We start from the raw sequence: 12,639 nt of genomic DNA on the forward strand, positions 1-12,639 counted from the left end.
GCTTTAGCTCCAAGAACTTCAGCTCCATCTGGTTCTCCATAAACCTTGAGAAATACTTTCTCAAAAACAACTGACTGAACCTCTCCCAGGTTATGATAGCATCTGTCTCCATGTTTTTCTTGGCCTCCTACCAGTAGTTGGCCTCTCCTTTCAGAAGGTAGGTAGTAAATACAGTCTTCTGTGCCTCATCGGTACTCAGAATCTCAAAGGATTTCTCCATTTCCTTTAGCCATGCCCTTGCCTCAACTGGGTCGGCTGATCCGTGGAACTCAAGGGGCTTAAGGGACTTGAAAGCCCTGAAAGAGTTTGCCACAACATTGTTATGTCCTTGAGGGGGTGGGTTGGGTTGACGTTCCAAGTTCTGCCTTAGTAGTTGCATGAACTGTCCCATGGGATCCATGCCTGGGTTTGGTACTGGTTGCTCAACCTCAGTTTCTCCTTCTTCAGCCTCTATCTCAAATCCTCCAACATCATATGTTTCCTCCTCCTCTTCATACAGGGAGTCATCCTGTTCAACATAATCCTCGGCTTCCTCTTCACTGTGTTCTTGGTTCCTACCGCCCTGGTTATGGCTTCCCTGGTCCTCAGATCCAGGGTTCGCCCTAGTTCCAATCTTTCTTGGCGGCATGATACTGATAATTTTTTTTTGGGAAATTCAACGTTAGGTCACAATCATACACAAAATTATGCCTTGCACAGTTCTATAATGGGGAGAATGTATCTCGCAATTCTATTATTTTATGACAGTTCTAATAAGAAGTGCAGTAATAATAATGATAAAAACAGTGATCTCGTCACTAAGGAACTGAACTGAAAGGAAATAAATATATACATAATGCGAGAAATACATAGCTTGATATGGTCAAAAGTACAACAGTACTACAGCCATCTGCCCAAAAGTGATACACAAGAGTCTATCTGTCTAGTCAGAGAAAGGGATGCTATATACAAGTCAACTATCCCGGAAAATTGGCTCTTACTATGGCCTCGACTAACTAGACGACTAGACTATCCCATCACCGGTCCTGAATCACACACCGGAGCAGGTCAGCTCCCATACTCTTTCCATCGCACGACAGAAGATGTAGTCGGCCTACCGCCTGGAGATCCTACCATGCCTGTCCCTCTGGAGCGATCGGAGTCTCGCTCGGGCCGTGAGCTCTATCCCCGTCAGCTCCCTCCTCAAGGATCGGGGTATAGTAGCCCTAGTCTCATAAGCTCGGGATGCCTACCCGCCCTCTCCGTATCCAACTCCCTCCTGACCTCATCCAGTCGGGCCTCAGCAACAACCACTCGGGTCCTCAGTACATCCTGAACATAGCCGTGAGGTAACAAAGACTGCCTATGGGCAGGGTCGAGAGGTGGTGAATCTGGAGCCGCTGGGGGTGCCTCCTCGGTCTGCCTAGGCTCGGGAGTATGGGTCTCTGAGCTGTCATCATAGGGGCTCCAAGATAGTGGTGGAGGGGTAGGAGCTCTGACCACCGGGAGTGAGGGTAAAGGGGTACCAGTGTACTCTACCATAGCTCTGACATGCTCCTCAGCTACTAGGACCTCATCCGGGTCCTCCACATCCGAAATCGCCATAACCTCCGTCTCTGACTCCTCTGAGGGGTCCTCCTCCTCCTCCTCCTCCTCCATCTCAGGCTCCTCCTGATCCTCGGCATCTAGCAGTGCCTCATCATGCTCACGCTCGAACATCTCTGGGTCCTCTATCTCATGTGCCTACACATTAAACGAGCTAAGTTACTATCGTGATACTTATAAGGGTTCCCGTAAGGGTTTTAACTGTCAGTGCTACTTTAAGTAGTTCGACTACGAACTTGGCAAGAGTTCTTATTATCTTTGTGAGTTTATTATTATATCGTCGCATCATCTCTGAGGTTTATAACGCTTAGCTCTGATACCATTTCTGTAACACCCCCAGATCCGGGGTCGGGGATCCGGGTCGTCACAGTCTTTCTTTCCACAATATCACTTAACTTAATTAATAATAAATAACCTCATGCTGTGACCCCATACTAACACACAACACAACCCGTTATAGTCTCAGAGATGAAATTGAAATATGTACAAGTCCTTGAATCCACAATTCAAAAGTTATTACAACCCAGAATGATTACTTGATAAGTTTACAGTTAATTGCCATTATCTGCCACAAGTTATAATTATACATAATTGGTTCCCAAAAGTAGAATGCCTGATCTACCAATAGATCTACCTCTGCAGCTATAGCAGCTACAACATCAACGAGAAGACGCGGGACGCTTCCCACGCGCTTGCGCTGGGTCTGCTTGAGTTTGGCCATCTTTACTAACTGTTGTTGTGTGATGAAGAAATGAAGCAAGAGTGAACATTACAGCTCGCAAGATAATATATAGTGTAAACAATGATGCAAGTATCTAAATGGATAACTTACTGGAAACCTTTATCAAGTATAAGGTAATTACTTACTGGATATAAACTTAAAGGAAGATGAAGTTACCAATTACTTCACTATACTTATACCATTTTATAAAAACTACTTGAACTACCACTGTTCAAAGTATTATAGGTTTCAAAAGGTCATCCCATAGATGAGACCACAAGTTAAGACTTGAATAGATTCAATCTTTGAAATATTATTGAATGAAATGAAGTTACGAGATACTTCATTAAGTCCCGATATATATATATATATATATATATATATATATATCCATATATATATCTCACACATTTCTTGAAAACCTCTGTCATGTAAAGTATGAACAGAGTTGCAATATCCAATGAATTCGGAAAGGAAAGAATTTTGGCATAAACCCGATATCTTGCTGATCAGGCAAAGATACCAATAAGTAACCTTTTCTACTGTAGATGGATGAATTCCTCGCCGGTCATCACCCTGGCCGCATTAGGACCTCGCGCTAGACCGTTACCCGGCCACTCACGCGTGGATGGACTGTCACCCAGCCTCTTACACCTTCATAGACCGTACCCCGGCCTGTCGCTTATGCCGACTCAATTAGATGGACTTACTTCCCGAACGTTGGGCAAGTAATCAAATTGTTTTCTCAAAACAGCAACCTCGTTGCGAATATAAAATACACCACAGAGCCGGATCCCTAAGATTTTGAGCGAGTATTTAAATCCCCTTCGAAAGGAAGATCTTAAATATAAAAATGAGTTTTGGGATCCGCTCTAACTTTTAAAAATCATTTTGAAGACTCGAAAATATTTTTAAGAATGTTTGGAGTAATGCTGATTAAATGAAATAAATCAGTCCCGATATATTAGAAAATATTTGAATATTATTATTTAAATAATATTCCCAAAAGGATAATCCTTATAAAAATAATTGAAGTAGAAGTTTTAAAACTTATACTTGAAATGAATAATAAATAACCAAAGATATACTTACGAAAGTATGATCTTTATTTGAATAATCGAAAATAAGTTTGATTATCGAAACATTATTCTTTAATAAAATAAATATTATTTAATAAATAAGCGGAGTCATAAGTCATCAAATGAATATTCAAAATAATATTCATTAAATAAAATAAACGGAGTCATAAGTCCTCGAATGAATATTCAACTAATATTCATTAAATAAAATAAACTGAGTCATAAGTCCTCGATTGAATATTCAAAGTAATATTCATTAATAAAAATAAAGTTATCGAATAAACCCTATTCAATTAATAGTTTTGAAAACTATATCTATATATATATATATAAATAAATATATATTATACTCGGGAACATCGACTCCCGGTTTAGAAAAATGTTCACCTTTGGGTCCCCTGTACTAAGGGTATACGCAACTACTGCTTATCTCTAGCATAGGTATTATGCAACTTATAAGCAATTGAATCAACAATTAGAAATCAACATTACGAAAACAGGCATGCATATATACCATATCACATGCTCCAATATATCGCAAGATTTGCTAATAACAATCATGCATTTATCACAAGATAATGCATATACATATATACATCACAACAACAGTATAACGGGTAGAAAACTTGCCTGAGCGACTGGGGGTGGTAAAAGTCCTGGGATGAGTCTGGTAACCTATAAACCACATATAAGTTGGAATTAAACCAAAGTCGCTTATGAATCTATACTTTAACCAATTAGACTCTAACGCTCGCTTTGCGCTCAACGATTCTCTTAAGTCGCTCGAGTACCCTCGGCTCCACCATTTTTAATAAATTAACTATTAAGAGTTTTAAGGCGATTCTTTCGCGAGTGCCTTACCAACTTCCTAATACACTTTACATAAATGTTTCATACTCCAATTAGTCATTTAAGGTCTTTAACCAATGTTTCAAAGTAAGGAGAGGGGTAATGGTTCGTTCGCGAAACGCCGTTACTTAAAACGGTCGTTTCTCCTAAACCATATATCGGATTCAAACGAACCACATATCAAAACGAAGCTTGTAACATGAAATATCTAATCATGGCAATGGTCAAAACCTAACAGTGAGTTATCAGGTCTTGATGTTAAGAACAAAACAGTCTAAAGTAAAGCGGACATTACGATGACTATGTTTACGCGATTACCAATTTTTATCCTACTCCAAATCAACCACCAATCAACCACAATTCAACCATACAACCAAACTCAATACATATAATGCTACAACAGCCCCAACAACTCAATATTTCCAAATTTGTACTACTTCCCAACATGAACTAAAAGCTTACTTAAGTTCTTTAACTAATCAACAAGATTTACAACTCCAAACACATCACAAAACCAACACATCTCTAAATACACAATAATCAAGCTTCTCATGAACCATACCAAACACAAAAACTCTAAATATACAAAAGTAGGGATAGGGTATGAGATTATACCTTCCTTGGTGAGTAAAAGTAACTAAGGAGCTTGGAATCACCCTTGAAAGTCCTTACCAAAGCTTAATCTAAACAAAAACTCAAGAACAAAATTTTAAGTTCTTGAAAAACACTATTCACCCTCTTCTTCCATGAATTTTAGGAAGAGATTGTGAAGGAATTTGAAGCTTAAACTTATAGGATATCTATATCTATGCACAAAGAACCTTAGATAATTACCTCACTAATTAATGAAGCTTGGAACTTGGATTTGGGTTTTTTTCTTCTTGAAAATGGAAAAGGGCCGAGAGCTTCTCTTGGAAAAATGAAGTCAAGATGTGTTTTTGTGTTTGTGATTTGTTTTGCTTGGTTGCTAGGTTTTTGTTTTGTTTAATTACCCTTTTAACCATGTAAAATTGTGTGGTTAATAATCAACCACACTTCCTTCCTTTTTGGTCATGCTTAGGTCATCAATCTTATGTCATCTTCCCATGCTTGTCCTCTTCTTATTGGTTTGATGACATCATCCTCACTAACCTCTTTGATTAGCTTCTAATTACTTGGCTAATGACCGCTGATCTGTTATACGGTTCGCTTAACTTTCGTTTTTGTTTATCGTTTGAGGGATCATACCCGGGATCTTATTACTTGGGTTCCCTTAACCTTTCTCAATAAATTATATTCCTTTTATGACCCTCTCTTATAATCCTTGAATTTAAATCCTTTTTATCCTGTTACCTTATATTCAATTCTTTCGATATCTAGTGGATTTTCGGGAAAAATCAAAGTGTTCGAATTTGGATTCTGACGATCTTTACATACACTTATATATCATATAGAGTACTAATAAGACCTCAGAATAACAATAAAAGAACCCCTACATAGTGTGGCATGAAAAGTTTTCTTATTCTGCATAATCAGCAAAAACACTATTCATTAGGGTTACAAAAAGTTCAAAATTTTGGGGTTATTACAGCAACTGTGGCAGTTGCAGCTGTGGCCACCTTGTGAGGGATGTGAGGACCATTTTTAATGCAGTTGATGTAGCTTTCATCTTGAGGGAGAAGATGTAGATGCATCTTCACTTTCCAGTGATGATAATTATCTCTTTCCTGGATTGGAATCTTTACACCAATATCCTTCTTACTCATGATGTTAGTAGAATAGATCTTTAAACTCTTTGTAAGTTAAGAGCTTGCTCTGATACCAATTGTTATTCCCAAGGAACTAACAATGAGATTTACAGAAGGGGATTGAATGTAAATCTCAAAACTTTTTCAAGTTTTGAGCAGTTTCAAAGGCTGTGTGTTTTGATGAACAAGTGTGTGTGAATTGCTTTAAGCTAATGCAGACAGATATTATTCAAACACAAATGTAAAGAAGATAAAAGACTTAAAAAAATTTCTGGTGGATTTGTTGTTCCACCAGAGATGTGTTATTTCAGAAAATCTGTGATTCAAGAAATTGATCACAGCTGCTTCCTAATACAAACTAGATGATTTTCTCTCAATGTTTTTCTAAACAGCTCTGGAAAATTCACACTCTAGTTACTAGCTGCAACTTGGTTTATATATCACCAAGTTTACAAGTGAAGACAAAAAATATAAAATACAATTGAAAAGATTCTTCACATGTTTCTTCTTCATTTCTCTATCCAATATAATCTAGGATAATCTGTGAATCTTTGAATACTTCCTTGTTTGCACCAGAATGGAAATGCTGCATTTTCTTGATTCCTCCAAGAGGCTGCCACATTCCAATTATCTCTGTCAACCCATGTGCCTCTGTCAGCTTATGAATTGTCACTGTCAACTGCTATTGAACTTAGCATCCGTTGAAGCTTTCATCCGTTGAAGGCTTTATCCGTTGATGCATTAGCAGTTGAAGCTTTATCCGTTGATGCACTCATCCGTTGATGGATGTTATCCGTTGAAGCTTTAGAGACATCCGTTGAAGCTTTGTTTCTTATCCGTTGAAGACCTTTAACTTATCAGTTGATACTACTTCACTTATACAAAATTACAAGACATGAAATATTTACAGTTAGCCCTCCTATTTGCATATCCACTAGTAGTCAACATGACTTATAATTTCCCCCAACATCTAAGAATTATAACTTGAATACAGAAACTGAAATGTGCTACAATACTAAACTTATTTCTAAGTAAAGCTACTCCATGAACGGATAGCCAGAATGATCTTATCCGTTGAGGCTACAAACACCAGATTTCTACTTAAGTGTTTTGTTTAACTTATCATCAAACTAATATACATATTCCTAACAATCTCCCCCTATTTATGTCTACTAGAACTATAGGCATAAATTTGGGTTTAACTTGATGATAACAAAACACTTAATAAATATATTAATTGAAATCAAGTAGAAATTCAAAAGTGCTTCAAAAGTGTATGTACTGAGATAGAATTGAAGGATTACATTATTTCCAAGGATGCTCCTTTAGACTGAGCAGATTATTTTCTTTTCCTTTGATCCCTTGTTTTCTTCCCTAGCCTCCTGTCATTTTCCTCGACTTGAAGTTGGAGTTGTCTGTAAAATTCAGCTTCATCTTCTTCACTGATGTCCAACTTAGATTGCATGTCCTTGAGAGTTTCATTACTGGAAATTTTAAGCTGATCTTCAAGTCTGAATAATCTTCTGACTACTTTATTGTCTCTGAACTCCATCAGCCAATGAGGTGATTTGTGAATTGTAATTCCACGCTCAGGGATGAGTAATGTTCTAGGCAAGGAATTGGGCTCCCACCAAGTTTTCCTTATGCTGGCAATCTTGTTGAGAATCTCAGTTTTGGCAATCCTGGTAAAGCCAGAATCCCTTTTGATAGCTGAGTAGACTCTAACCAAGGTAGAATAGCCTTCATCCAGAATTCTGTAAAGGGGCCAAGTCCTTTCTCCATTTCCTTTGTACTTGAACACTAATCTTTCTGGTAGCTGTCTGTAGGCATCTATTCCCCTTACTTCCTCCAGCTCATCCAGGTAGATTTCAATGTCTGTCTGTTCCTTTATGTCACAAATGTGAACATAATCATCCTTTGAGGCTTGTGGCTTAGGCTTGGGTTTCTGAGTGAATTTTCTTGAGGTTAGGGGAGATGTTGATTTGGTTTTTCTTTTCTGTTTCTTTGGTGGTGGAGAAGTATTTAAGAAGGTAGGCAATTTGATGGTGTCCCAATCAATGGGTTCCTCCTTAGGAATGATTGTTTCACCATGGATATTTAAATAGGGATTAGGCACAATGGGTTCAGGAATAGAAGGTAGTGGTTTGGATTTAGATTGGGTTTCTTCAGTGTCATCTCCACTCTTCCTTTTTGCATTGGCCTTCTTTCTGTTCCCAATCTGCCATTCCTTTCTTTCCTCTACACTCTCACCTACCACATTCCCAATATCCACATTTTTGCTTTCTTCACTCTTGTCTTCAATCTTCTCCCTTTCTTCAGTCTGACTTGACTCTAGCTGTTTTTCAAGCTTTGCTTGTGCTCTTTTTTCAGCCTTCAGCTTTTTAGCTTCTTCCTTTAACCTCATGGTTTCTTCCCTCTTGGCTTTAGAGAATTCGGGATGTCCTTGCATCACACAGATACTCTTTCCCTCTCTATAAATGATAGTCATATTCATTCTTTCCACTACATCATTGGTCTCTTTGTGCTTTATGATGCTGCCACCCAAAACTTTGTCTTCATCAGGTTTTGGAAGAGGAAAATCTACTTCTTTTGACTGACTAAAGTTTAGAGGGTTCTTTGTAGAGTCCATGTTGATTCTAGTGGATGGCTTGAGTACCATGGGTTTCAAATTCCTTAAGGAAGTCTCTCCAACCTTATTCCTCCTTAATGGCTTATGCTCCATAATGATTGGCTCAACCTTTGTGCTGTGTTTCACAGATAATGATTTTGAAGTTGTAGAGCCAAACACCTGTTGCATGCTTTCATCAATTTTTCTCCTCTGCTCCTTCACCTTCATCTCAGCTGCTGCTAGCTGGATTAGATCAATTCCATCAAGCTTTCCTTTGATTTGAAGTGTTGGAGAAGTAGTGATGGCAGGAACTAGCACTTTAGATATTTGGATGTTTGTAGATGGCTCTCCTTCCCCTTCCCTTTTATTCTCCCCTTTTTGTTATCATCATGGAGAGGGGTCAAGCCTTGTGCTTTTGCCAGCTGCATGAGTAGACTTGTTTGAGACTGTTGATTCTGAAGAATGGTGACCACAGAGTTTTCAATGACTTGAACTCTGTCTTCCAACTTGGCCAGCCTCTTTTCAGCATCTGATTCTCTTCTCAATCTCAGTAACAAGTCATGCATGGTACCATAGGGCATGACTGAATCCAGCTTCTCAGAATTGTAGGACTTCAAGTCAGCTATATCTTTCTTGAGTTCATCCACACTCAGATTCTGTCTTAGTTGTTGTAGCTTCATGAGATGTAGAGAATCTAGGCGGGCTTGAAGAATAGCCTTGGTACCAGCATCTGAAGTTTCCTGAAGGGCCTTTTGAATAGCCATAACTTGTTTGACCAAGGAGACACTAAACTGTCCTGGTGTAGATTCCTTAGTCAAGGCCCAGTCAGGTAGATTTGGAACTGAACTAGGGCCTGCATCTCCCCCTAAGTTCATGCTTCCATCAAATGAGACAGAGTCATCATCATTAGAATTTACTCCAAATTTTTCAGATGGCTCACCAGCTTGAGAAGGCATCCTATTGACAGCAGCTTTATCCCTTTGTAGAGATTCTGAAGTATGTACTAGGTTCAAAGTCTGTTCTGCCTCCACATTGCCCTGAGCAGCCAACAGTTGATAGGCTGATACAGGATGAGTAAAAGTGTCAGCATCCAAGGAAATGTTATCAATTACAGCTTTGTATTGTTGCTGAAATTGTCTTTCCTTTTCAGCATCATCCACAATCATTGACTCACTAGCAATGGCTGGATCCATCCTTATTCCTTCTGTACCTGCTTTTCTCTCAATTTCTCTATATTCTTACATCAGGGGCTCCCCCTAGCTCACACACCTCACACCCTCACCCTCACCTACTAAGGTGGCACTCCTCTCACTTTCTTTTGCCATGCTGGAAGAAATAGCATGCATATTTAGACTCTCAAGCTCTCCTTTTGCCTAGGAGCAACCCAGCCTCTCACTCAAACTTTCACCCCTTCCCTCAATCCTAGAAGTGATTGTACAGTAACCATGTCTTCTACACTTGGAATTGATTCAGTTATTTGTGTAGAGACTATCAACGGATAGGAAGTATCCGTTGAAGTAGGAACTGATGATATCAACGGATAACTGCTGTTAAGCTTATCCGTCGAAGAACAACCACTTGTCAACAGATGAGAAATATCCGTTGAAGAAGGAAAAGAAGTAGAAATTGAAAGTGACATGATTGTTGAATCTGTGTGGATTGATTTTAATTTAGGAGACACAGATTCTTCAACCAAGTCTGAAAGAATTGGCTGATAATCCAACAAATCATCTAAAAGATGATGATCACCAGTATTTGAGTGGGGCTCCTCCCTGAGTTGTAAAGAGGGAGAATCATGAATTGATGTGAATATCATGTCCACATCCAGAGATGGTGATGGAGAATTTGGTGATTGATGTGTGTCAATTTTGAAAGAATGGGGCTGTGACTCCACATTTGTTGGAGTCACATCAAGCTGAATTTGAGAAGGCATAGATACATGTGGGTGTGTCTGTGCAGTGTGTGCACCCTGTGTGGAAATTAAGGTTTTAACCTTCTTTCTTCTTGTAAAGGCTTTGACAGGTGAGTGTGTGGCTTCAGTGTCCCTCCCTCTTTTGTTCTGTGTCCCTGGTTCGGGACTATTTTCAATAGCTGCACCCTTTTGAGAGGATGCAACTAGGGATGAGTTTGAATCTTTTTCAACCACCACAGTCTTTTGAGAAACTGTGGCCTGACTAGCTGGGGTACCACTCACCTCTCCTACCTTATCCTGGGGGTTTCTTGATGTTCATCCCTCTCCTCACCACTCACACCCTGTTCACTCCCCTTAGGGTTGATGGTAGTTGTTACAACTGTTGTCTTTTGAGAAAAAACAGAGGTGGCTTTCTTTGACTTTATTCTTGAAACTTTAGGTTTGGTGGCTTTGGTAGGAATCTGTTGGGACAAAGACACAGATGCCATGGCCACACTTGAAGGCAAAGAAATAATGGGGTTGGAAGTAGTAGGAGTTGAAGAAGTATTTACCTCACTTACCTGAGGTGCATTCATTATCGGCAAATATACCAATGGCACCTGACTATTGAGGTTAATTCTCAAAAGGTCTGTAAGGACCCTTTTCTCTTGTGCCCAACACTTGAGTTTATTACTCTCATTGTTTATGACCAAACCTTCAGCAACATGGTTAGCCAATAACATAAAGAATCTAGCATAGTAGATGTTATGAGGTCTATTAGCTTTGTTACCTAACCTGGAACCTAATTCTAGCATGACATAGTTGCCAAAATTAAAGTACCTATCAGAAACTAGCATATAGAGTATATTAACAAGAGATGAAGTTATAGCATCAAAATTACTAATTTTCCCAGAGAAAACCTTGATAAAGGCATCACTAAAAAAACTCCATTCTTTCCTAAGGCCTTTTCTTCTAATACTCCCTAAACTAGCAGAATCAAAGAATAGCCTATGGAATCTAACATGCTAGATACATCATTATCAGTGTGTGGTGTCATGGCATTGTTCTCAGGTAGTTTGAAATAAGACTGTATATCATCACAGTTAATACAGTAATCCTTACCTTTGAGAGAGAAAGTGATGGTCATATTTATGGGATTGAACTCTGCAGTTGTCCAAATCTCCTCAATTACCTCACAGTAAATGGTTGGGGCTTCCAGCATTATATAGCTTAGTTTGCAATTTTTGATGAAGTCCATCATCTTGTGTCAATCTGAGTGGGCTTCATTCTTTTCCTCCAAAGCTACGAAATTGTTCTTCTCATAGACAAATCCAGACTGGGACATTATCTTTACTACTGGTGCCATTGTAGTGAGTAGAGGTTGCAGAGAAAAGTTGAGAGTTTTGGGAGAGAAAGAGAGTAAAAGCTTTTGAAAGATTGTAAGAAAGCGTAAAGTGAAAATTAGAATTCAAAAGGCTTTTATACTTTCTCGAATTAAAACATAAGGAGAATGATTAAATAATTCTTTTAAGTAAATTACATCCATTTGAGAATAAAGAAAACTGTATGTATTCTAAAAACTGCCTTTAATCCAAATACATACAACTGTGTATATATGTATATATGTATCAACGGTTAAGTAAAAGAATCAATGGTTGTGACTTACTTAAAACAACTGATGTGACACTTCAATGGATGAGGTAAATAGTTATCTGTTGAAGATTAACACAGATTTATCCGTTGAAGGATAAAATTACCAGAAATGTATTTGTCTTTCAACGGATAATGGACATCCATTGATAGAACAATTTTGGCTTTCAACGGATAGGGAATATCCATTGATAGAATAATCTTTACTTAAAGCCAACTTTTTTCTTGCAACAAATTCATTTCAGGCTTCAAAGCAGATTATAATAAGGACATGAATTTATGAATAATTAAGCATACCTAGCTCACTTACTAATCTTGTGAATGTTGATTCATCAAGTGGCTTGGTAAATATGTCTGCAATCTGCTTTTCACTTGGAACAAAATGGAGTTCCACTGTACCATTCATCACATGTTCCCTTATGAAGTGGTACTTGATGTCAATGTGCTTGGTTCTTGAGTGTTGTACTGGATTTTCAGTAATGGCAATGGCACTTGTGTTGTCACAGAATATTGGAATTTTGTCAACAGTT

The sequence above is a fragment of the Apium graveolens genome, chromosome 11, assembly GCF_009905375.1.
Source record: "Apium graveolens cultivar Ventura chromosome 11, ASM990537v1, whole genome shotgun sequence".
NCBI classification, from domain to species: Eukaryota; Viridiplantae; Streptophyta; class Magnoliopsida; order Apiales; family Apiaceae; genus Apium; species Apium graveolens.